Source organism: Ambystoma mexicanum, chromosome 6p, assembly GCF_040938575.1.
Source record: "Ambystoma mexicanum isolate Mex_15411 chromosome 6p, UKY_AmexF1_1, whole genome shotgun sequence".
Lineage (NCBI taxonomy): Eukaryota > Metazoa > Chordata > Amphibia > Caudata > Ambystomatidae > Ambystoma > Ambystoma mexicanum.
This window is the reverse complement of record NC_090935.1, coordinates 1,135,261,356-1,135,288,263: the sequence shown is the minus strand read 5'-3', so window position 1 is coordinate 1,135,288,263 and position 26,908 is coordinate 1,135,261,356. Positions and strand designations below refer to the sequence as shown.

Below are 26,908 nucleotides of genomic sequence, written 5' to 3'. Positions count from 1 at the left end.
GCGGTGACCTGCAGAATGCCATATATGTTCATGAAACACTACTGTATTGATTTTAACTCAAACGAGACATTGATGCAATCAGCTGTCATTTAATACCTTTTTTTCCATTAGGGGAGAACACCTTCCTCCTTCCAATGTGCATTTATAATTGCTCTGTTTTTGTTTCAAAGCATATGAATCCATTAAGGATCCAATGCTGGGGCAGAATTAGATACCAGTAAATGTAGTTCCTTAGTGTCGGCATATTTAATAGATTCACATGTGAACCTTTCGCCTCCCCTGCAAGGTTGATAAAATGTAGTGCATTGGCAGCAATGCACCACGACTGCTTTGTTCTGAACCTAAAAATGACGACTCTGGCGGAGCAGAAGCCTATCTCCCCTCAACCTCTCCCACCCCTATTGGTCCACAGGCAAAGGGACTGAGCGAGGCAGATAAGACTTTAGTTTGTTTTTGAAAAGTTGTAATTGCAACTAAATCAAATAATTAAAAAAAGATCTAGTTTGTTTCTTAAAGATTTTACTTGGACAGAGAATTAACCATCTGATGATGGGGGAAGTCTTCAATGCATGTGACCCTATGAAACATAGCGAATCGGGAGAACTTATAACTTCAGGTAGGATAAGGATACTTAGTACCCAATGTGCTTCATGCTCCAATCCGACTATAACGCAAAATGTGTCTTTCTGATGGTGTCTAGGGAGCTTGTAAGCATTGCTCGAGTAAACCATGAATATTTTCAACACTAGTAATAGCATGCAACAGATTAGTGCGAGCCCCTACAATGTTGTGCTTTTTTTCCCTGCCAGCTGCACCTCGCACAAGCTCGCTGATCAGCGAGATCCTGTGCAAAGTACGGCTGATTGACACCCAGGGAGTGGATTTTGCAATAATGATCATTTTGGCAGGGGTCTAAAGTTAGTGGGCATCCAAATCGTAACTATGGACTTGGCTATGGTGTGGTGGCAAATAATCCAAACTGTCCTCGTTTACAATCCTCAGGACTGTAGCTTTGCTTAATAGCCTTATAGTAATGATCCTTTGCATGTCCCCTTTCCGCCATACTGATGGGAGTCCATCCTACAGGGACGGGACCGGATGGGACTGGACCCTTTTGCATTGTAAAAAACGTCCCCATTAAAGTTGTTGCTTGCAAGGAAGTTCCCTGTACGAGCCCCCACATGGTTACCCCTCCCCTCCCACCAGCCTTGCCTGCCAATCCTTTACACCGCTCAATGGGACTGGACACTTGCACCGCTGTGATGTATTTTTTCAGTCGCAGTCAGCTTCCCTAAGATTTTTTTCATTTTTGATTTAACGCTGATTCGCCGACCCATCAGCGTATGCCAGTGATTTTTGGGTTTAAACCTGTGCTTCCTGCATTGGGAGCTTCCCAGCCTCAGGCATGCATGGCATCTGCCTGAGGTGCTTGGGCCCCCGACCACACAAGGGACTTCTGAGCGTCTTGTTCGGCGCTGGGATCACATGCTCTCCACCGTCGACTCAGTCAGTGGAGGGACATTTGTGGTTTGCAAGGAATTCATCTGGAATCAACATCTGAGGTCTTCGCTATCATCTGAGGTGAGTACACTTTTCTCCCAGGCACCCAGGCATGGTGACTCCTTCCTTTGGACAGTCACCTGCAGTAAGGGTCTTATGGATCCTCCATGGCTCCTGCCAGATTTTGAAGGCTTGATCCGGTTCTTGTGCCAGACCCTGCAGGGCCTAGTACTGGACCACTTTCCTAGTGGCAGAAGTTACCGGCAACCAGGTTGCCAAAGGTACTTCACTATCTTCCAGGTCCATCCTCAAAAATGTTTTCGCCCCTACTACCGGGTCTCATCCCGAGAGTCTCTTGAAACCTGCTTTAACCGGCTCCATGTTGGTAGGCAAAGGCCCTCATGTTCCTGACACCGCAGGCTGTGGAGCACAGAAGGTTGCTGACCAGAAGAAAGTCGCACCTAAACAGCACTCTGGAATGTCCAGGGAGCTCTCCTGCAAAATTCCTGTGGCAACCTTCTCAGCTGGTTGCTTACTGAGGTTGATTGAACACCTAGGGTCACCCGCCAGTCCTTCACCAGGCAAGTTGACTGTGAGATCGGCATCCAGGAGCCAAGATTCTCCAGTGCCCCTTCAATTGACAGTACCACCAGGGGCCTTCACTCTGCTTTCCGCCTGGTAGCCTTGTAACTGGAGGACTTCGTACCCTATATGCTCCTGCACGCATATGTCCTGGGCTTCATAGTACAGACAACTGTTTTGGATCTCTACTACTATGGCTTAGAACCATTTACCACCTCAGATACCATTTAGAGTCACAAGAACAGCTAAAGTGGTATCCTCTGCCACGCAGTCGCAGGCCAGTCACGAGGACCGTTTTTTCGACATGTTTCAGACCTTGATGAGGTAAAAATCAGTGGTGGATTACTGTAAGGGGCTCATCGGCGAGTTAATGCCTCGGGTGCCCCCTCCTTCAGCTCCAGCTATTCCCAAAGCCTGTGTGCGATGCAGGACTACGGCTGGGCCCACCTCTCTGCAGACTCCACAGTCACCTTCTTGTTAGCAGGTTGAGCCAGCACCAGCATGACTGACCCTTACCTTTTGAGCATATGCCGCCCTTGACCTACAGCCCCTGCTGTAGCTGCTATTACCAGGTATCCAGATCCCTTTACCGGGTCTTTACCTGAGGGGCCATGCCCTAGTACTGGCAACATATCTGAGAGGGCGTCTATATGCAGTTCTACCGGCAGATCCGCTGAGGGCGAAATGCCTAACAGGCATTGGTCTGAGGAGCAGGGTAGGCCTCATTATCCACACTCATCTTGGATGAGGCTGGGCCCAGTGAGCCAAGCAACACAACACGGGCACGTGGAAAGCAGCTCGACAAGATGGCCGCCGTGCCAGACATTACGGACATCCGCCCGATACTGCACCATGGAAGGGAGCAGGTGGAGGAACGAGTGTCAAGGTGAGACTGGTGGGTGTCTACCAGGTACATGGCCTACAGCCTATCCTTCATTTGCGCAGGCCAGGTTCCCGCTTCGTCCATATGGGCAGGGCATGTAACGGCTCCAGCAGCCGCCTGCTACCACTTCATTATCACAATATCACCTGCCACCCCTCTGGCCTGTGAGGAGCTATTTTTTTTAAAGGTTCCTCGGGCCCATGAAATCTCCTCAGATGGAGGCCATGCTCAGGGACGTGCTCCTGCTGATGGCTCCAGCAACGCAGGCCCCAGTACAGGTGCCCCTGGCCCCTCTGCAGCCTCCGCTGCCCGCTCTGGCCCCCCAATCGATTGTGTTCCGTAACAGCCTCTGCTGCAGCCTGCGGCTCTGGTCTCCACGCCTCAGCCTTTGGCTCCCAGCACCCCTCCACCGGTGCCGGACCAACCAGATCCCTAGGTGGACACAGACGAGGAAAAGGACCCCGACACACCATCGTCAGCCAAGGCCTTGCACGAACGTCTTGCAGGGCTGGCAGAGTACTTGGGCCTTCCTCAACCCAAGGTCGAGCAACCAGCAGAGGGGGTCCTCGCCGAAGTCCTCACGCTACATCCCGCAGCGAGAACGGGAATCCCGATGCAGAAGGACATCGTCGCCTTGGCAAAAAAGGGCTGGCTCAAGCCCCACTCGGTGCAGCCGTTCAATTGATGCCTGGAAGCCAAGTACAGGCAGATGGAGGGGGATACACTGTTGCTATCGGCCCATCCTCAGCCACCCTCCTGTGATTGCTGCGGCATCACTATACTCTGAGCCTCAGTTCTCGGCCTCCTTGTCCGCAGCGCTGCTAGGCAAGGAGGAGATCTTGGAGGCGTAAGGTAAGAAGCTGTATTCCTACGCATCCCTGCATCTTCGTCAAGCCAACGCGGATGCCATGCTGGCAGCCGTTAGCCAGAGGATTTCCTCCCAGAGCTTCTGGCGTGGAGCCAATCACGATTCAAGGCAGGACTGGCAGAGGCCAAGATGGTGGCACACATCATGGAGTCCACCGTGGCCCACATTGACACCTGTGGCCGGGCCATCTGCATTGCCACAGACATGAGAAGAAAGGCCTTGCTCTATGCGACTAAATTCAACCCGGATGTCCTGGAGTTCATCTTAGACCTGCCGTTCGAGGGGGGGGGGGTGACCTCTTTCACTCCACTTCGGACGAGGAGCTGGACAAAAAGAAACGCAGCTCACAAACGGCAAAGTCTTCATCCATCCTTACAAAGACCACGCCCAAAACGTACACCCAGTCACAGCAGCGCTCTGACAAGGGGTGTACATATGGAGGGTTCTGCGGCTTTCAAGAGCGGAGGTCCAGGCAGCCGGACTGTTCGCCGACCCAACATCGGCGCAAGCAACAAAAAAGGGGTGGGGGTAAGGGCCTTTTCCATTCCCCCTCCTCCGCAACAGCCTCAGATGGAAAGAAGGCATGACACACCCCTCCTGGTCCACATGTCTCCATTGGGGGGGTAGGGGGAGGGCAGGCTTGCTCTCCATGCACACTTCTGGCACCAGAATTTCGTAGTATCCACGGGGTACCGCCTACCCATCCCAGCCTCTCCTCCCTCTCCCCCTCCACTCCCACAGATTGGGACAGCAACTCTTTTGGCGGAGATCCTGTCGCTCGTCGAGAGCCAGGCAGTGGAGGAAGTCCCAGCCTCCCAGCGAGGCTCGGGTTTCTACTCCAGGATTTTTGCCATTCAGAAAAAGAACCAGGCGGGCCGGAGAGTTGTGCTGGACCTTTCCACTCTCAACCTCTCCCTACCGCTACAAAAATTCAAGATGGTTACGCCAGCTTTAATAGCGGAGACATTGTGGAAGGAAGACTTGATGTGCTCCCTGGATCTGAAGAACGCGTACTTGCACGTCCTGATTTGGCAGCCTCATCGTTCCTTTCTACGATTCAGGATCATGGGTTACCATTTCCAATACAAGGTGCTTCCCTTCGGCCTCAACTCAGCCCCCAGGGTCTTAACCAGGCTGATGAATACAGCGGCATCCCTCCTCAGGGCTCGGGGCCACCACATCTACCGTACCTCATTGACTGGCTCATCGATGCTTCATCTCCGGAAGCGGTGCACCGCACCTCCCATGCTCTTATGAACACACTGCACGATCTGGGATTTTTGCTCATTCTCAAGAAGTCGTAGCTGCAGCCTACGCGCACTCAGGATGAGGACAATACAGCTGCACTTCGCAGCATCATGGAACCAGGAGCGGGGCTCTCAGGCGGAGATGATCAACGTCCCTTTTTCTCTTCACACAGACCTCACATGGTGGGTCAGAGACTGCAACCTGCAGACTGGCAAGCCTTTCCGGCAACCTACCCTACAAGTCACCATCACTACGGACTCCTCTCTAGAGGGATGGAGTGTTGGGGAGAATTCTCCTTCTAGGGCTAATTTCCCTCACCTAGTGAGTCCCCCAGCAGCTTTGCTGGATTTCTGGAGTTTATTTTTCCTCTTGGTAAGAGTGTACATCCCTTTTTCACTCTTACATGTGTTTTGGCCTATGTGTTTTTATTCATTGTGTGATCTTGGGCACTGGAGCACACCACTCCAGGTGTCCCTGTTATTGTATGGATTACACAGCACCTTCAGTGTAGTAACCCAGGGTTGTCTTTTAGACTTCCCTCTGACTCCATTTCCCTGGGGCTGACTACTGTCCCCCAGAGAAAGGTAAAGTTGTCATTTACTTTACATAGTCATTCTTAACACAGACCCAGTACACCCCATCATGCATGGAGTACTGGAAAGGGCTAATCTGTACCCCTTTGCTGTCTGTACCTCCCTGAGCATTGTTTCACTCTTTTAATTAGACTTGGCTGGTGGCAGTGGTATCTACCCTAACTTTTCTACCGCGATTATATTCAATAAACGTGGTACTGTTCTTGGCTATTATATTAGCCTCAAACATAAACCCGCTTGACCAAATCGTCTTTCTTTTGGCTCCAGTTGGGTTTATTCGCCATTTCTTTTTGTTAAAGTCCTCCTTGTGTTTTACTTTGCGCGGCAAACTAGGTTTCTCCTTCTTTGTTCACCGTCTTTTGGCGGGCTTCTGCAGAGAAGCCCTTCTCTTGGCGCCTGGGTGTCTAGGTAGACTGAATGTGGGGAAGGGGTGTAGTCACCCCCTGCACAGGGTATCCTTGGAAATCTGAGTCGCACTTTGCCACGATTGGCTGAGGTGGTTGTCCCGGCTGGACAACCCCCCTGCTGCGTGATTGACAGCCTGGCTGTGTGAATGGGGGTTTTTGCACATAAAAGGCAGGTCTCTTGGGCTAGAAGTCAGTCTCCTCTGGAACTACAAGGAACCGAAGAGAAGCGGTAAAGAATGACGGCTGCTGCAACTACCCCATCCCGGTGAAGCCCTGCTGCAGTCCTGAGCTATCTTCCCTTCAACGACTAAGAGGAGGTCCAGTCCGGAGTCTTCTTCCCTTGAGCCTGGTGGGGATAACCAGCTCATCTTCTTCAGCCAGAGATCTCCACCGTGGTCGAAATCGCAGCACACTGCTGTAGTGGTCCGAATAGCCACCTGCTGAGCCTCTCCTGTTTCTAAGGAGCACACCTTTTCGTTGTCGCTGCTGCCGGCTTCATCCCTGTGTGGTGCAGACCCCCTTCAGATGACGTCCTTCACAACGAAGCTCCAGGAATCGTGGGTCTGCGGGAAACCAACAGGAACTGCCAGGGCACCAGCTGCATCGTTGGAATAAGGTACTGTGTTCTACTTGAGGAAACTGGGTGAATCCCTTTTCATCATCTTCAAGGCTCGTCCTTGTCTTCCCTCCTTATAACTTTTGCTTCCGAACATTTGACAATATCCAAGTACTCTTTGGCTACACTGAATCGTGAACTGTCGACGGTGTGATCTTCGGCACAGGTCTCCGGTGTAGCCTAAACCTGGCTCCGACCCTTTGACTTTTGAACTCCTGTTTCTGAGTGTTTCTCGATCCTGTCTGCCTAACCTAAATATTGCCTGTGATTTTTGCCTCCATCTCCCTCTGGGTATCTCAGGTGCGAAGTGTGTTTTTGCCCCGGTAGCATTTCATGTCACGGATACGTGTTTATTTAGTAGACCGAACTGTCAAAAAGTGATTGCAACCGTATACACGGCATCGTGTTTTGTGCATAACACCGGTTCATTCAAACACACGGTACTTACCTTGAGACTTACTATACAAAGTGAATTGGTTAGTTGTATAATATTTAACGTGTGGTTTTGTTTACAGTTTAATAGAGGTGTTGTGTTTATAACTGATGGTTTAAAAATAAATGTACTTCAAGGTTTTACCTGAAACCTTGAGTCCGTGTTTGCTTGAGTCAAAGTAATTGTGGTCCCTTTGTGTAATCTCTGCTATTGCTCATATACTCTTGAGAGAAGTCTGGCTGCTCTGCTACTGCTACCACTATAACTTAGTAGTACAGGCTTGTACCAAAGGTAAAACTTGTATTGCCACCTGTAGTCTTAATCGGGTGTAGTGGTCCCTAAGGACACTGCACAGGATTCTGCCTAACAGAGTGTCACCTGGACAACCACTGCGTCCATGGCACCTGGACCTGGCAGGAGTACCACATCAATTGGCTGGAACTGAAGGCCATCTGGCCTTCCTTCTGGTTATCGGATGCAAGGTCGTCCTCATTCAGACAGACAACTCGACCAGCATGTTTTATGTCAACAAGCACGGAGGTAACAGGTCCCCTCCACTGTGCAGACTGGCAGTCGGCATGTGGGAATGGGCCCTGGGGAACAAAATCTACCTCACGGCCGTCCACCTTCCGGGGGAATCCAACCTGGAGGCAGACAGGCTTAGCAGACTGGGAGCGCACAATTACGAGTGTCAACCGAACGACCTCGTAATGCAGGAGATCTTCAGCAGATGGGGACACGCCCAGGTGGACCTCTTTGCCTCCTGGGCCAACAGGAAGTGCCAACAGTTCCCCTCCTGGCAGGGACAGGGCCCCAGCTCTCTGGGCGATGCTTTTCAGATTCAGTGGAACGGCATGACAGCATACGCCTTCCCGCCCACGCCGCTGATATACAGGGTGATATGCAAGATCAAGAGTCTCGCCACCTCAGTGTCATTCTAATAGCTCCATGGTGGCCAGCCAGGCCATGATTCTTGGAGCTGCTCAGCCTCTCGGAGAGACCACCCATCAGCCTTCCGACAGGCCCAGCACATCTTCTGGCGCAGCAGGGGGCAGGGTCATCCACCCCGTGACACAGAAACTAGCCTTCACAGCGTGGTTCCTGAGCAGGTCACGCTAGGGCACCTCAGCCTTTCCCAGGCTAATCTAGAGATCATACAGGGCGCTAGGAGAAAAGCTACCAGGACCCAGTATTCGATCAAGTGGACCAGGTTCTGCCACTGGGCAGACTCTAGGATATCAACCCCCTTGCATGTACATTGGACGATGTGCTCTCCTTCTCGGTGGGGGCACCTCGCTCACTCGGGCGTGCAGATAGACACTTGCCGCACTTGCTTGGCAGCCATTGGGGCCTACAGAAACTCAGAGGAAGAGGTGTTCTCCTCTTCCAACCCGATTTTCGAGAAGCTTTTGACGGGACTCGTCAGACTCTACCCGCCCATCAAGAGGCCACACCCTGTGTGGGACATCAACATAGTTTTGGGTGCCCTGGCGCACAAACCATTTGAACCAATGGCATCCACGGACATCATGCTGGTCACCATCAAGACGGCCTTGCTAGTCGGCCTCACCTCGGCTCGCAGAGTTAGCGAAATCCAGGTGCTGGTCACCTCTGAGCCCTATACTACGTTTCACAAGGATAAAGTAGTACTGCGGACACACCCTGCATTCCTACCTAAGGTGCCTTCTGCATTCCATCTGAATGAGGAAATAGTGCTGCCTACGTTTTTTGCTGAGCCTACAGACGAGGCACAGAGAGTTCTGCACTGCCTCGATGTCGGGCGTGCCCTGAAATTCTACTTAGACAGGACCAAGGGCTTCCGCAATTTGGACGCTCTGTCACCTTTGGCGGATTAAGACTGGGGTACCAGGCCTCCATAGCCCCTTGGATGGTCTCTTCTGTCTGTCTCTATCTATCTATGTCCTTGTATTGCGCCACTAACCCAAAGGCCTCAGGGCGCACATAAGAGAAAGTAAAGACGGACGACAAATAACATAAGGAGAGAAGAAGATTCAGAGCGAAAAAAGCATAAGAACACAAAAGGAAGACAGTATTCATCAAGTAATCCACCAGCAAAAGACCTATGTTAAAATACATACAGTCGGATACAAGAATTAATACTCAGATAGCATGAGAAAGGAGATAATTAACCTTGACCTATATCAAACGGGAAGGTTTTTAGTTGTTTCTTAAAAATACTCAGAGAACTACTATCCACAAGATATTTGGGCATAGAATTCCATAGAGCAGGAGCCCAGGAATCAAAGCCTGTTCCCCCAAATCTCTTCAAAGTGGACTGCGGTTGAACTAGAGTAGTGTTATTACTAGAGCGTAATAAGCGACCAGCCGGTTTCTTTTTTATCCTAGCAGTGAGGTATGATGGAGCTTTGCAATTTAGGCATTTATACACAATGGTCAGCCCTTTATGATGTAGCCACTGTTGAACCGGCAGCCAATGCAGTCTTCTCCTTGCCTCAGTAACATGCATATTGCGCTGAAGTCCCATCACAGCTCGTACTGCACTATTCTACAGCCTACAGCGTTTTAAGGTTGGCCTGAGAAGTACCAATCAAGAGACGATTATAGTAGTCCAGTTTGCAATTGACAATCGCAGCTGCGATCAGTGCAAGATTTTCCTTGGACAAATGTGGGCATATCTGCCATAAGAGCTGGATATAGTACTGTCAAGAAGATTTTAGATAATAGTCTGTCGGTTAAAGGACAATTGAGGGTCAAAAAGGACCCCTAAGGTTTTTACAGATTTTGATATGTGAATAACGTGTTGACCAATCAAAAAGTTATCACATTTTATATCCAATTTTTTTAATCTCTGCAGAGTGCCCAAAATCAGCAACTCAGTTTTGGTGTTGTTGGGGGGGCCAAAGAGTTTTACGCCATCCACTTCTAAATTTCAGAAAAGATGTGATTAATGTGGTCTAGGTCTTTTTGGTACTCACCAGTGAGTTTAATAACAATCTGCGTATCGTCGGAATAATTGGCAAAATAAATGCCCATAGCTGACAGAAGAGCGCAGAGAAGACGTGAGTAAATATTAAAAAGCAAAGGTGAAAGACATGAACCCTGCGGCACGCCACACAGTAATATAGAAGCAATAGAGTGAGCATTGTCCTTGGTCACTTTCATGTTTCATGGACCTAGAAAAGATTTAAACCACGCTGATGCTTTTGTGGAACATTTACCAAATGAAATCAGCCTGTTCGCCAAGAGTTGATGATCAACTAAGTCGAACGCGGCGGACAGGTCTAAAAGCAGCAGCAAAACTGTATTACCTTCATCGAGAAGACCCGCGATATGATTTCAAATCCAACAGCGCACTCTCGGTCCCGTAATTAGGTCGGAAACCGAACTGTTGGGTAGCTAATATATTGTGCTCATCGAGGATGGTTTGATATTGACAATACGCAATTTTATCCAGACTCTTCAGTATGAAAGGAACATTTGTAATAGGACGATAGTTCCCTGCTTCAGCAGGATCTAGGTTTTCCTTCTTAAGCAAGGGAGTAACCCAGGCCTCCTTTATATTCTCGGGGACATATGACTCCTGAAAAGATCGATTTACAAACATGGTAATCCATAGGGCAAGGGTTAGAATATGTTGTTTAAATAGAGTAGCCGGAAAAACATCCCCTTTGCAAGAAGTAGGTTTAAATTGAGAAACTATATCAATAACTTCGTCTGTAGAAACTGTTTTGAAGGAAAATGCAGGGAGATCTCTAGCAATATCTGTGCAATCTATTGTAGATGACAAAGGGTCAAAAATAAGTTTAACTTGAGCATTGATATTGTTTTGATGAGTTAGTTTTATTAACAAAACTATTATGAATATTTTGGTACCATAGACTATCAGCCTGAGGCAAAGGAATTGTGGTACAACCCTTTAATTCCTGAAGAATAGTAAAAAGCTCTTTAGAGCTAGATTTTGCTTTGAAAATCCGAGAGTTAAGATGTTTCTTTAGTGAGATAGATGAGCGATTTAGTGTCGAACAGCACACTTTTATATAACAAAAGACTTCTCAGATGGATGTTTGCGCCACTGTCGTTCCAATTGGCGTTTTTTTGTACGAGTTTCGATTATCTCCGCTGAGAAAGGGTTATAAGATGTAGTATTCCTTTTTTTGATGGAAGATTAAAGGGGAGCAAGTATTTCAAAGGCTTCATCAACTGCAGAGCTTATTTTAGCTGCAAAAGCTTCAAGTGGCATAGGCTCCTCCAAAGATGGTAATAATGGAAGTGCCGTAGCCCGAAAAGCATCTTGTCATTTTTCATACATTCCTCGTCATAATAGGTATAACCAATTGTTTCTCAGTATGAGTAGTATAATAGTGATCAGTCTCGAAACATACTGAATGGTGATCTGACCAAATACATTGATCCACTTTGATATAACTAATATCAAAGAAGCTTACGAGGGACAGCATAAGCCACTGCCGGCCAACATGCACGCCCCACCGCGGTCAGAGCCAAGGCAACGACCATCACATTCCAGTGGCATGTCCCCTGACAAGTCATAAGCAGGGCGGCCACATGGGCCACCCCTTCAGCTTTCTGCAAGCATTACTGTTTGGACGCCGGTTCTAGATCAGACGCGGCTTTTGGACAGGTGGTTCTTGGAAACCTATTTGCTTAAGGAGCGTCTCCTCTCCACTCTGGGGCTACTCGGTTGTAATAGCCCATGCAGTATGGAGTAATGGGGACAGGATGTAAGAGTAATTAGAAGTATAACATACTCCCCTTTCCTCCCTATGTCCCACCATCCTCACCCCTAATAAAACTGGCGTCATTAGGCAATGTTAATCTATTGTCGATGCGTCTTTGGGGACTGAGGTGTGGCGACGGAGTCACGGCAGCGCATGCTCCCAGGGCTGCACCCATCCATGTGAAATAGTTGGTTACTTACCAAAGGTGAGGGATGTGGTGCAAAGGTGCTTCCCACTAAGGGGAAACGGTTAGTAAATGTATCAATTATGAATGACCTAGCTCACAAGTAAACCCACTGACATATAATAATGTGTTGGCTTATCAACTGTGAATGGTTTTGTCCCTCCCTCCCCCCTGCCCCCCCACCTCCCCAAGTGATCCCACTGGGGTTAAATAGTATTACAACTGTTGGAGGAAATGCAAGAAGGACTTGTAAAGGTTAAGGCAGATCCTGAACTAGGGACATTGTAAATGAAATATTACTTGGGCATACCGAGGAGCTGTTCTGATTTCTTAAACTGTTATATAAATGAGTTTTACTCTTACTAAATCACAATAGGCTGTGACTGTTTATTTAACCTGGTTCAACCAAAGGACTGCTAGCCACTACGGCTGCAGAGAAGAGAAAAAAGAAAGGGAAAGGTCTAAACCATCCCCACCTTCGTTCCTATTCGCACATGTGCGGTAAGGTGTATTATACCTGGCTCAGGTCTCCTACAGGTTGCTGCTCTTCTCCCACTATAGGGAAAAACACCTTACACTTGCTTGCTATCTACCAGGACCCATGCATCCTTTGTTTCAAAAGGCTACACTACCTTCCTGTTCCACCTTAGCCTCTGTCATTCCTCCATCTCATCCATATGGGCCCTATCCTGCTTCTGGAGGAGGTCAACGCCCTTCTAGCAATTAAGGCCATAGAGCGTTCCGTGGATCATAAGGGCCAGAGCTTCTATTAGTCTATTATGTATGCCCAAAAAGAACCAGGCTGACCTGTGGGCAATTCTAGATCTTTCTAATCTTTTTCTCCCCAATGAAAAATGCAAGATGATCATGCTAGCTAGCTTAGATCTCTGAATCCTTTCATGACAACTTGTTTTGAGCAATGGACCTCAAAGATGCATACCTGCATTTGTACCCATCTGGGAGCCTGACCAGCGATTCCTCCGGTTTTCCATCAGTAGAAGGCATTTCCAATACGAGCTCTGCCCCTTTGGGATCAATGCGGCACCAATAGTGTTTACCAAGCTGATGACTGCAGTAGCTTGTTTCCTGCATCTCAAGGAGGTGCATGTTTACCCTTACTTGGATGATTGGCTGAATCGGCCCCCTCTGCTAGGCAAACTGCTTCTTTGGCCCAGCTGCTAGCGAAACTCTTAAGTCTGGGTTTTTCCATCAACTTTCAGTGGGTCATCTCAGAAGCTAACCTTTCTGGTATTTGTATGGGATTTGCAGGTTGCAAAGATTTTTCAGACTCTGCACAGGATCACATGACCTTTCACTGGCTCAGGGGCACTTGTAGAGGTGGAGTCCACCTCATTCTGGTGGTTCCTGTGACTCCTTGGAATGATGGCTGCATACATGCTGTGTTCCGCTAGCCTGCCTAAACATTTGATATTTCCAGCTGCACTTAGCAAGCTTCTGGAACCAGTCTACAGGTAGGTAATGAGATTGCATCCTGATACCAGCCTCTCTGTCTCAAGACCTGCCATGGTGGAGCAAGTTCAGCAACCTGATGCAAGGGGTTCCTTTCCAAGAGATTTGTCCAAGCAGAATGTGTCACAAGAGACTCCCCTCTGTAGGGCTCGGGAGCCACCCTGACACCCCTCTGGGTTCATGGTCTATTGTCCAATCAGGAGAGTCTTCTCCAAATTATCATCCTCAGGCTGCAGGCAATTTCTAACACCCTAAAATCCTTTATCCCAGTGCTCAAGGGCAAGCAAGCCCTCATCCAGACTAACAGTTTAACGTCCATGTTATATATTTTACCTCAACTAGCATGGGAGAAACCCTTATGCAAGCTCATAAGACATTTCTGAGTGAGCCATCGAGGGACACATGTCGCTGAAGACCATCCATCTTCCAGGAGTGCTCCACGCAGAAGCAGACTGTCTGAGCAGAATGATGTAGTCAAATCACAAGTGGGAGCTCAAACACTCAGTTCTGTAGTCTAGTATTTCAAAGTGGAGTTGTCCTAGGTGGACCTCTTTGCAACTGCCACCAACAGCAAGTGCCCTCTGTTTGCGTCCCAGGGAGGAGTGGGGCAGGACTCCCTGGGCAACGCTCTGACAATTCAGTGGGGACCCTATGCCTTTTCTGCAATTCCTCTCATTCCCTAGGTCCTGGTGAGGTTTTCCAACTGCAAGAATGCCACTCTAATAGCTACGCAGTGGCCAGCTAGTTTCTGGTTCCCTGACCTGATGGAATCACGGCAGAAGGACCCGGTTCCCCTTCCTCCCATCCACAGTCCCCTGCATCAGGGACAGATTCTTCATCCCTCTGCCTGATTGCTGAACTTACTGGCATGGTTCCTGAGGCGTAACTGTTTCTTTCTTGTGCGCCAGCCAACATAAATAGCCAATTGTAAGAATCCATTATCTATACTCTTCAAAGAGAGGTTAGTGTGTACCCCCACGGCCTGCATAAATAATATCTGTATGATTAATTTGAATCTATTTTCTAAACTCAACTACTGTAGGGAAGAATTGTAGAATAGAATGTCCCCCAATGGGTAGCATAACATAACATTAAAAAAGTACTATAGGCCTAACAGTAGTTATGACATAAGACACTCACTTTAGTTCTTGTTGACTTAGCAAATGGATAAGTCATGATGAGTTAGACCTGCCATAATATGGGGAATCTTTCTTAGAAATTACCTATTGCGGGTAACCACATCTTGCATCATAGCATAGGAAGACAATATTTTTCTTCTGATGCTTATTGCACAGTGATTTAATCTCATTTCTTCCACCTTTAACATTGGGATCAAAACATTTTACTTACTATTCTGTAGATAATACTTCACTTGTACAATATCAACACAGGCAGGGCTAACAATTTGCTATAGATTTGCTATAGTGACTAGCCATTGGCTAGTGATGATTGACTCTTGGCGAGTAACAAATGGTATGCTGAGGATGCCACTAGGAGAGCGTGGGGAAGATGGAGGCTCTGTAGATCAGCTCCAGTATTGGATCCCGCATATCCCCATGATTAAAAGCCCCAGACGGAAAAATTGAGGCACGCATCGAGAAGAGTGGAATCCACACCCAAGACACTCCGCATTCACCTATAGAGACCCCCCACCCATCCACAAGTGTGCGGCATACAGGGTTCAGAGGAAGGCCATAGGTGCGCATCTCAACCTGGTGACAGGAGCAGCTTACAGGAGGAGACCAGACGGATGAGACCAAGAGCAGCATGGAGCACATGCGAGGGGCCCACACACCAGCCGGTGCCAACTGCTTGGGGTGAGGACTTGGATGCGTGGCAGAATTGGCCCTTAGAGCAGAACGGGAAGACAGAAAGAAAACGGCGACCCTGGCACAAAACTCCGCCGGCACAGGTAGCTCACATCTGCAACTGAGGTGAAGCAGCAGGTAGCCCTCCACGGCAGCCTGCGGGGCAGCAAGTAAATGGCCCCCTCCTCCCCCATAGCCCAGCTCAGTGAACTAAAGAGTCAGGGGACAGGAGAAGAGGCACAGCCAAGACCGCCCCCAACTAAGTAACGATGAAGTGAATACCCCTTCAGACAGTCGGCGCGTGGCCTGACAACAACAAAGGTAGACCTTTAGCGGGCACCCCCTTACTCCAAGAGTGAGTTATGTGAAGTTAGTTTAGGAGTGGAGCAGAGGAGCAGGAGCTGAAGCTGGTATGGTAGTCTGCTGTGGAAGAAGGGTGAGAAGAAATGCGGCTGAGTCATGTTCTGCTGACGAAGGGAACCCATGTGCTAAGGCCGCAAGCACAGTGGAGTGGCTGAGACCCTTCTGGATGCTGGGGGCGTGCGTGGCGGTACAACACACCAACGCGACAGAACAGTGGATCCCCCCCAACATAACGATTTGACAGGAGCGGGACTGCCACTGCAGCAGAGCTACCTGGGCCCAACTAAGGTCAAGAGAAACTTGCTTCCGGGTACACTGACCCAAGTGAGGGCACTGAAAGGAAGCATTCCCCTAGGAAGGGATGCTGAAGTCTCCATAAGGGGGCCCTGATGAGTTGGAAGATGTCCCTCCAAAAGTTTCAGCAAGTTGTGCGAAATGTGGCCAAGAACCTCAGAGCCCCGGATCAAGATGAAGACAAACCAGTGGCCACCAAAGATTACCTAAGGTCAATCCTTGAGGCAGTGATGGCAATTTGGATAGATGTGGGTCTCTGAATGGACCAATTAAAGAAAAGGGTTGACTCAATAGAGGAAAGGGTACCAGGGCTGGAAGCCAACCAAACATCCGTGCACATACTGTAGACAAAATGACGTGAGAATCTCAGAACTAGAGATACGTGAAGAAGAAACGCACCTTAGAATTGATGTCATGAAAACAAAGGCGGTGTACAGCTCTTTGAAGCCCCCGAAAAGGAGAACAAAACAAAAGTTGAGTGGATGGTGCAGGGCATAGTAAATGCCCTCATTGCCGATGAGGGCGGAAAGCAAGTCATTCTAGAAAGAGTGCATAGAGAAGGCTGAGGTGGAATTGGCACAAACAAAGTAATAATCACGTGCTTCCACTATTTCTCTGAGAAGACCAAAAACCTGTACAAATCTAGAAGCAACACGTTACTGGAATACCAAAATTCGAGGATGAACATTTTTCCAAGACCTCTCGACGCTCACTGTTGAAACGTAAAATGGTCAAGGACCTGACCCTGTGGCTTACAGTATCACTGGGTCTACCCCATCTCACTGCCATTTGACTGGGAAGGTGTAGTATATAGGTTAGTTACAGAAGATGACATTCAGTGAGTGACGATGGAACTGGTCAAGGAGATATCTGGAAGGAGTACACAAGAAGGGAGAAGAACCCTGGCAGAAAAGTTACTGCGAAAAGGATATCAAAGCAGAAGGAAAGTCACCGGGCCCATGAAAATGTAAAAAAATTGAACACTTCACCTAACAAATGAAACTGGGGGGAGACCACTAGGGGGCGCAGAGAATGATGGCTGCATGAATGTGGAGCTTTGTGTCCAAGTATTAATTTACCCCTCACAAGCTCGGAAATGTGTGCCTGAAGCTGCCGTAGAGATGTGGAGACACCAGGGACCCTCTGTGCATCCTTGCCTGTCGGGCAGTGGTAGGACCATGGGGGAGCAGCATCTGCCGTCCGGAGTTGCGAAAGAGAGAACCTGCTGGAAGGCTCGTGGAGAGAACCAGCGGCCAATCGTAGACGTCACCTCGGGGCAGCAAGGCCCGAAGGCGGAGGGGCGCCGAGGGAGGCATGGGCTGCACCCCAGACACCAGGGACCCTCTGTGAGCCTTGGCAGTGCGGCTGGGACTGTATAGCATCGGCCGCCCCATAGCCGTGAAGAGCAGGTCTGCTGGAAGGTGCTGCCAGGGAGAACCGGCGGGCTGGTCTGTGACCGAGAGGTAGCAGTGCCCGAAGGAGGACGGGCGCTGAGAGAGGCGGGAGCTGCACTCCTGGCAGAGCACAGCAACATCACCAGGGGTGCGCCGACCTGTCCCCAGTGGAATCGAGGCCCGGTGAGAGGAGCAGGGAAGCGCTATTGTGAAGTGCTTTTGCCAGCAATGTTAGAGGCCTAAAGGTTGTGATAAGCCCCCTCCCCCATAAATACAACAACTTAAAATAAAACATGAGACAGAGGAAGCCCCCCACCCTTATGTCCCCCATCAGAACCCACACAGGCAGCGGAGCAGATCGTGCAGCAGGGGGCACTGTGAAAGAGAAGACACCTGTGACTGAGGGAGGCTGGCGGGTTGACCCATCCCACACCTACGAACCCTCCTGGGGCCACGAGGTGAGAAGAGGCCAGATGTCATTGCAGCGCGGTGAGGGAGGTGAGGTTCCCCAGAGGCATGGTGTTGGAAGGACACAGGGAAGCCTAGAACACCCTGCGGCTGTTTCAAGGTGGCACTGCTACAGTGAATCTGAAGAGGGAGGGGTGGTTGGACCCTGCGCCACGTCCCATCTCCCAGGCTGGAGTGCTGGGTGCATGTTAGGCAAAGTTTGTATACAGTACCCTTTGGGACCACTACACACAACCATGACTAGAGGTGTAAGCAAAACCAACCTTTGGTATATGTTTGTACTACACAGTTTTGTGGTAGCGTTGCTGAGCAGTCAGGCTTATCTCAAGAGGGAATGTGAGCTGTAAGGGTGTTACACAGAGGTCTATAATTACAAGTATTCAATTAGACTTATACTCGAGGTTTCTGGGTAAACCCCTTATTAATTTATTTCAGTCAGTTATAAAACATTCACTATAAGGAGGCAATCTATATCACACAAAAATATACTTCAGTACTTCACAATATCAGGTTCTGAGGCATTTAAACTACTTTGAAGGAGGAGTAAAATGGCATTCAGAGCATTTGAAGTAGGAGCAGTGCAAATAATTTGAGTTCCCCAGAGGAGTTGATTCAATGCAATAGGTTAGGCCAAAGTCAATGGGGTAAAGTCTTGTATAGGATAAAGCGGTTCTGGAAATTAAACGGAAAAGTCTTTGCCAATGTTCTCAGAAGTAGTTCATAAAAGAAAGATTCATATGTTGGGTCACAAGCTGACTAGGCCTGCAAGTTGCCAAAGTTTCAAGCACTTTTGCAGTAAGAGGTAAGTTCTCTCGGTCGGGTTTTCACAGTACCTTACAATGAAGAAAAAGATGCAGCTGAAGACGTCTGTTCCTGGCAGTTCCTGCAGATCTTGCTGTTCCTGAGCCTCAGTCTTGGGGACAAGAGGGAGGACGTCGGGGAACTCCTGCACTGGGACTGGTCAAAAAGCTGGCAAAGGCAAATCTTCGATTCCAGTAGCTGTAGTCCAGCACACAAACTGGTGTCCTTCTCCCTGGCTATTCGGTTTCCTGCAGCATACTGAGGAAAATACAACCAGCTGCGAGAATGGTATACAGGTGGCTTATGAGTTGATTGGTCCCACCAACTCAAAGGGGGGGAAGTCTTCCTTGAAGGGCTTCTCTGTCGATATGAACTTGGCGATTTGGACCTGCAGCAGGGCTTCACCGGGCAAACCAATGGTCCAGGAGTTGCAGCAGCCGTCCTCTTCCAGCTCGTCTTTGATCGAAGTGGTCCTACGTGTCAAGCAAAACCCTATGCACATTCGAAAGTCTTCGATAATTGATGAAGAAGGATATGAAGTTGATCTGAGCCTGACTGAGAGGGATCCGGGATCTGAACCCAGCTAAGGGGGATCTGGGATCTGAACCCGGCTGAGGGGATCCGAGGTGAATAGTGAATCGCCCAAGAAATTGAGTACTTGAGAAATTGAGAACATCTGAAAGAGGAAAATAACTTATTTATTTTTCGCATCAGACCCCCTGAATGAAGAGACTTTGAAAGACAAAGACTTTGGCGTAGAAGGCCCTGATGCTAATGATTGAACTTTATCCTCGTGCTAGAGAAGCCAGAGACTGTGCGAAGCTCGAGTGTACCGCCTTGTCCCGTGCTGAAAACGTGGGGAAGAGGCCAACGGCCTAAACATCCTGACATATCATTTTGTAAACACTTTTCTTTTTTGTAACATTGTTTCCCACACGGTTTGCATTTAGAAGTAAGGATTGGCAATAGGTTTATTAGTACAGGCCCTTTATTTTGACAAGACCCCACTAGGACTGCAATATTATTATTTGATGGTCGTAGCTTGTGCCCATCTGTAAATTTTGGATTTGATGGGCGTTTTTAAAACCCTTTTTGAGTTCAATAAACACCCTTGAACTGTGGTCACTTGTCCGTTTTACTGCTGATACCATGTCTTCCTTACAGTTAACAAGTGAAGACTGGGTAACCCGGGGTGGCGTTGCAACAATGTTCTCCTTAGAGATCCGTTTTTTAGGGCATTCTTAGGGAAGGAGATCCATCTTCTTCTTTTTTTTTTTTTTTTTTTTAAACCAATGAGACAGGGGTGGTGCCTCTGCATACAGTGTTGGAGGCAGCACAGTAAAGGGACTCCTTATGGCAGAGTGGGTGAGGGGGATAAAAAGGAGAGGGGATTGAGAATAGATTACAGTTAGAGATGGAGGGTTCAGTTGAATAACAGAGGTGACCGGAGGAGTTGCTGAATGAGATGAGGGGGGAAAAAGGCAGGAACTCCACTCCACCCTGATAGGTGAGGTGGTCAAGAAGTATCACGAAAAGGGAGTCTGGGTGGGAACGCTGCTGGCGAACAGAGCTCGGGGGAACAGGGTGAAAGGAGAGTGGAAAGAATTTGGAATGTAGATGGGGCACTGGTTGGTATGGGTGAAGGGATTCCGCTGTGTTTCGTGGACTGCTATGAGATGTTGTACAGGCAGGCCTCTGAGCCAGGTTATTTTAGTATTCATGATTACCTGGAAGCTATTTCTATACTGAAGTTGACATTGGAAGAGGCTCAGCTGAGATCTGAAATCACGGCAGAGGATTTGACCTTGGCCATAAGACGACTAAACATGGGGAAGGCGGCCAGGGAAGATGGCTGCACTGCTGATTTCTACAAACAATTTTAAGATATTTTGGCGGCACTGTTGGCAAACGTTTTTAATGCCAACAGTAATGTAGGGGAGATTCCCTCACATTTAAAGGCTAGGATTGTGGTTATCCTGAAGCCCGGGAGAGATCCCATGCAGTGTCAGGCATATAGGCCCATTTCACTGTGAATGTAGACACCAAGCTGTTTGCCAGAGTGTTGGTGTGCAGGATGGAGCTTCACCGCCCTAGATTAATCTACCTTGGCCAGACAGAATTTATTTTGAATAGACCAGGATCGGACAATCTTCGTAAAACCCTTGACCTATTCAATTCCCTGATGGCAAGGAGAGAGTATTGTCCCTTCATGCCGAAAAAAGAATTTGACCATGTCAGTGGGGGCTTTCTGAAAGGGGTCATATCGGCAATCTGGATGGGAATGAAATGGATGGGCTGGATCTCTGCCCTTTATTCGATGCCTAGGGCGAAGGTCGTTGTTGATGGTGAAGAGTCAAGTGCATTCCGGCTGAGAAGTGGTACAGGACGGGGGTGCCCCCTGTCACCTCTCCTGTACGCTCTGGTCATGGAACCGTGGGCATGAGAAAGTCGGAGCAAACTGGGGCATTTCTGGGGTCAAGATCGGAGAAGAATATAAATTGAGCCTCTTTGCAAAATAAATCTGTCTAAGTCAGTGGCCTATGTGATGGGACAATGGGACCCTATGGATGGGGATTATGTAGAGGGCCTGGGGTTCTGCATGCAGTCAGACGGCATTCCTTTATCGGGGGCGGGATTAGCGATTCCCAAGGATCTCAGCAATCTGTTCACGGATTTCCGCCTCCCTGCCCTCTGGGACATAGTGCAGGCGGACCTAGGGTGATGGGCGAGGTTGAACTGCATGAAATTGATGGTTGGTGCTCCCCAAATTTCTTTCTCTTCCAAATGCTCCTGATTGTTGTTCTACCCTCCTTCCTATACATGGTTAAAAGGATGCTCTTGAAATTTCTGTTGGCAGGAACGAGGCCAACCATGGCATACAGGATGTTTAAATTACCACGGGCAGAAGGGAGGGGGGGGTTGGATTCCCAGACTGCGACTTGTATTACAATATGAACAATACAATATTGGCCCCAATTACATTAGATCCCCAACCGGTTGCTGAGACTATGTATGTTGGAGGGATTCTGGAGTATATGGCAGGAAAATGGCGGTACACTCTGGCTGTTGACATGACCTTCGCCCCTCGGCTGCATCTGGGCTCCCCAGCTGAGAAATCAAATGGATCCATTGCAGTTTCAACTATGGTATGAGGCTGGCCTCAGTAGAGCGGGACAGTTTTGGGGAAAGCGGGAAAATTGTTTCCATTGAAAGATTAGGGGAATGTCTCAACATAGGCAAACTGTCTCCCTTCTGATACTTGCAGCTTAAGGGGGTCCTCATGGAGTATAACCTACAGAGAGGCCTTACCTCCTTTGAACAGGTACTTCTACAGAATACCTCATCCAAAGGCCAAATAGCCAATATTTACAAGATGCTACTGCGGACGAAACCAATGAACCGCTTGACTGCCAGGGAGAAATCGGCGACAGATCTACAGAGGGAAATAACGATTGAGTTACGGTCTAGAATGTCTAGGAGGGTTTCATATTCCTTGGTGTCCCTGCAGTATAGGATGCAAGCAATCAATCTGATACACTGATGGCACTATTCTCTTGTCATTTTAGCTAAGATGTATCCAGGGGTGGCCTCTCGTTGTTGGAGGTGTTGGCAGCCAAATGCGGACAACTTCCACATGGTGTGGGGGTGTACCCATATGCAGAAATACTGGGGGGGGGGGGGTTCTCTCTTGGATCAAGGAGATGGATGGGGTGCCCCTTTTTCACTAAATATGGGAAGTAACCCGCCAGACGGGCTGAACTGGACTATGTAATCGAATGTTCTTGAATTCTGATGTACCCTGCGATTCAAGCGTGATGCATGAGGAAGGGGTAGGGGAGGGTTAAGTGGTTTACAGGTGAAGCATATGTTGCCAATCATCACATGTTCAATTGTTTGTATCTGTATTAACAAAGTGACAATATCTGATTTTGAAAAAAAGAAACCGGAGAAGGTAAGAGAAAGTGAGGAAGAGTGCAGAGTCAGAATGAAGAGCTTAGAGGACTGGATATAATATCCAACGAGAATGGTAACAAGTCGTAAAGTGGATGTTGAGGGGGAGTAGGGAAAAGGGGAAGAGAAAAACAAAGGGAGGAAGGGGAAAAAGATGGAAAAAAACAGAAAGGGGGAAGAAGGCATGAAGAGGTAATGTAAAGGGATTTTTCCAGGGCCTTAGAACTTGTGCGATTGTTAGCAGCAATGAGAGGGGTTGCAGGAAAGAGTACAGTGACCTCCTGGTGTTTAATTTCCTTTGAGGTGTATTGGTTCGAGAAAAACTGTATGGTATTAATGGGTAAGATTGGAAGGATTCCCCAAGAGAAACAGAGGGTCAGGAAATGGGGAGATGTGCCAGTGCGAATCTGATCCACAAAACAAATGTTTGACTTAGTTATTTGTGGCTTTGTCTGTATTACTTTTTATTAGGTTAATCTGTGCCCAATGTCTCATAGTAAGAAAGAGCTCTTCTCTCGTCATGATAGTCTGCAAGTGCTTGGTGAACTAGAAGATGCACTTGGTCTGGAAGATGGAAACAAAAACGCTGCAGAGGGGGGGGCAATACAATTGGGTATGGGGACTTTAAATGTCAGAGTCTTAAACATACCAACAAAGATATTAATGAGAAGCGACCTCCAAGTTGAGACTGAATATACTGTGTGTCCAGGAAACCAACATTAAGGGGAGGGAACCCTTTATAAAAAAGGAAAGCTGTTTAGAAAATACCACGCATCGGGTGGAAGCAAAAAACTGGTGTGGCCATTATACTTGGGGCAAAGTGTACATATGCAGTAAGAAAAGCCAGGAGCAACCCTAGGGGGAGATCTCTTCCTCAAAGGGGAGTATTTGATCACAGTAGTCTCAATATAATGTCCTAACACAGGCAAAATAACTTTTTGGGAAGATGTGTGCTGAAACCTAAGAACCTTCGACCCGGCTAAAAGCACTGAACTAACTGTAGATGCAAGCCTGGTAGGTTTGGGTGTCATCTTGCTGCAGCACAGGCTTGGCAGAGACAGTGAAAGGGCTATTGTCGCCTATGCCTCCAAATGTCTAACAGATGTTGAAAGAAAGTACTTGCAGCCGGAAAAAGAGGTGCTGGCAGTCGTCTGGGCATGTGAACACTTTCAGATATTCCTAAGAAAAGCGTTCAGTCGTTACTGATCACCAAGCCCTGGTCACGATTTACGGAAACCCTCAGTGTAGAATGCCTCCCAGGTTTGGCTGCAAGACTTCAACTTCACAATTACTCATAAACCAGGAAATGAATACAACCCGGTGGACTTCGTCTCTGCCCCCATTTAAGAAACAAGACCGTGACCCGTCCATGGTGGAGGAATACATACACCACCTCACTCAGCAAGGACCTCTGAAGCCACTTATGACGAGCATGGTGAGAGATCACACCATGAGCGACAGGATACTGCAGAAGGTGAAGGAACGCCTAACATCTCGAAGTTGGATAGACAGTAATTTAGAATACGCACAAGGAAACCAGAAACCAATAGACTTTTAAGCAAGAAATGCAAGCGTTCAAACAGGTGAAAGATGAGCTGTCAGTTACCGCAGAAGGCCTTGTGATTCGTGTGAGGCAGAATCATTATACCTACGACTGCAAATCGTGGACCTGGCACACAAATGGCATCGAGGCCACCAAGCGACAAAAAAGAGACACCATATGGTTCCCAGGGATTCCCTCCATGGTGGAAAGCACAATAAAAAGATGTCATCTATGTCGGTGCATGTCGAAACCCGACAATTCGCAACGACTCAGAATGTCAGAACTGCCAGAGGCTCCGTGGACATATGTCGAGGTTGACATCTTTGGACCGTTTGGTGATAGAAAGTACTGAATTGTGGTAATGGACGAATTCTCTCGGTTCCCTCTTGTGCAGATGATCTGGTCCATAGCAGCTAGCATCGTCATCCATGAATTGGACATGTTCTCGGCTTGGGGCATTCCTGAGAGATTAAAATCTGACAATGGGCCGCCGTTTTGCAGTCTGGAGTTTGCCCGATTCAGGAGTCAAATGGGCATATGTCACTGGAAAATCAAGCCTTTGTGGCCACAACGCAACGGAATTAATGATTGAGAAATGTATGGGAAGCCTACAGAAAGTATTGCAACAAAATGAGCTGAGTCAGATGTCACTAAATCGAGCTGTATGCAACATGCTCCGAGATAACAAATTCGCCACATGGAACAATGGGAAGACCCCCCCCCCCCCATCAGAGCTTGTTTCAAAGAAAAGTGAAACCGAGACTGCCACACAGAGAAGAGCTTCGGGAAAATGACCTCACAACGTTGTAGGCCGAGGATGCGGCCAGGAAACGTGAGATGAAAAGATATGCTGTTGAGAAGCTTGGAGCAAAGTCGTTAACACTGCAAACAGGGGACAAGGGTCTTGTGTGTCGAGAGTCAAGTTTCGATCCTGCTCATTTAGTCATAACGCAGATCAAGGGATCTATGGTGACCGCCCAATCCCCGGGAAGGGTGATGACAAGAAATGTCACAATTTAGGCTCTAACGAGAGGCAGAGAAGGAGCTCGAGAGCGTGTCGCGTGAGGGCAGAGGAGGATGTGGAAGACAGAAACCAGTGGGTGGGTGGAAGAAGCAGCTAAGTGCGGAGGAGATTTCTGGAGAAGGTGAGGTATTGATTAGTGCGTGAAAGGGTAGCAAGTGTGGTTAGGAGAAGGAGAGTAGAGGTGAATGTGAAGGGAGTGTGAGAGTGAAAGAGGGGTGTTTTGTGTTGGAGGTGGGTGGTGTAGTGGTATTATGAAGAGGAGTAGTAATTTGGGGGGGGCAGAACAGTAGTGGGAAGGGAGGAGTAGTGTGGAGTGATTAGTAGTGTGGAGAAGGATAGTGTCAGGAGATGGGAGGAGTACTGGGGAGGAGCGAATAATAATTTTGCATTTGTATAGCGCTACAAACCCTCAGGCATCTGAGCGCCGCTTATTACCCACGGTGTGTGGTGCTCATTTATCGACCTCAGAAGGATGAAAGGCTGAGTTTGGCCCTGCCGGGATTCAAACCTGCGTCAGCAGGCTCTACACCGATGTAAAAGTGAGCGCTCTACTCGCTGGGCTATCGGACCGGGAAGGGTAGTGATGTGGAGGGAGGGGTAGTGGAGGTAGGAGAGTAGTAGTGGGAGGGCTAGTAGTGGTGTGGAGGGAGTAGTGTGGAAAAGGCAGTAGTAGTAATGTGGCGACAGGAGTAGTAGTGTGGAGATGGGTGTAGTAGTGGTGGTATTAGTGTTGAGACAGGAGCAGTTATAGCAGAGTAGTATTATTGAGGAGAAGGGAAGAGTAGTTGGGAGGGAGAAGTAGTGGGGAGACTGGTGTAGAAGTGAGGAGGACAGAACAGTAAGAAGGAAGGAGCAACCTCAAGGTGTGGAGGTCCGAGAGACATTGGAGGGACAGAGGAGGACTTGAGTAGAGCTTGGTGGACTCGGAGGAAGAGTGTAGAAGAGGGTTGACGAGAGGGAGAGGAGAAAGTGAACATGCGAGGAAAAGACTTAAATTAAGCAGGTTGTCTCCAAGGACAAAACCCGTATCTCCTTATCCACTAACAACTTGGGAGAGTAGGGACAGTTTGGAAGTCCCTGAGGGAGTTTATTGAGATAAGGCCTTGGGCCTTTAGGTTGTTAGTGGAGCTCATTTAGATGATTAGGGAGGAGGTGCTTGCAGACGACAGAGGGACTTCCATAGGGCCCATTAAAAGTTCAATAAAAAACCTGTTGAACCGTCCTTGAGCTCTGGAGTGTTTCTTGTCATCTGTCCCAATATGAAGAGCGGAACGGATAAGATCTGCTGCCGTAAAGTTTTTTTTAATAATGATACATTGTTGTGGGGGATTTTTTCGGCTAGATGAGCACAGTACAAATTCTCCAGATAACAGATCTTTACCTGTAATGTGGGCATCAAGTGAGAAGTTGATTGAACCATACGACTTGGCTGAGGAACAGAACTGTCATTTCCGGTGCTGCAGCCTTAGATATGAAGTTATTCTGCAAGTTTTGCTGCTATTTCTTCAATATATTCTGGTTCAATCATAAAGGTTTGCAAAACATCCATAATAAAGTTGAAAGATATGGATAGGCCCAAAATAATTAGTGTGGCTGACCTAAAACAGTACAGCTAAACTAAACCAGGTGTTAACAAAAAGGATGATAAATGATTCAACAATGGAAATCACACTATTTGTAAAAAGAAATCAACATGCGTATCACGCAATTAGTTTACAGAATGATAGTGGACTGTATTGTAGCTGTTATTGAAAAGAAAA

General features: G+C 48.2%; 1 protein-coding gene across 2 annotated transcripts in view; it reads left to right on the top strand.

The window, feature by feature from the left end:
• Positions 1 to 26,908, top strand: part of SMARCA2 (SWI/SNF related BAF chromatin remodeling complex subunit ATPase 2) — a 3,136,185-nt gene that overhangs the window by 380,650 nt on the left and 2,728,627 nt on the right. The window lies entirely within an intron of this gene.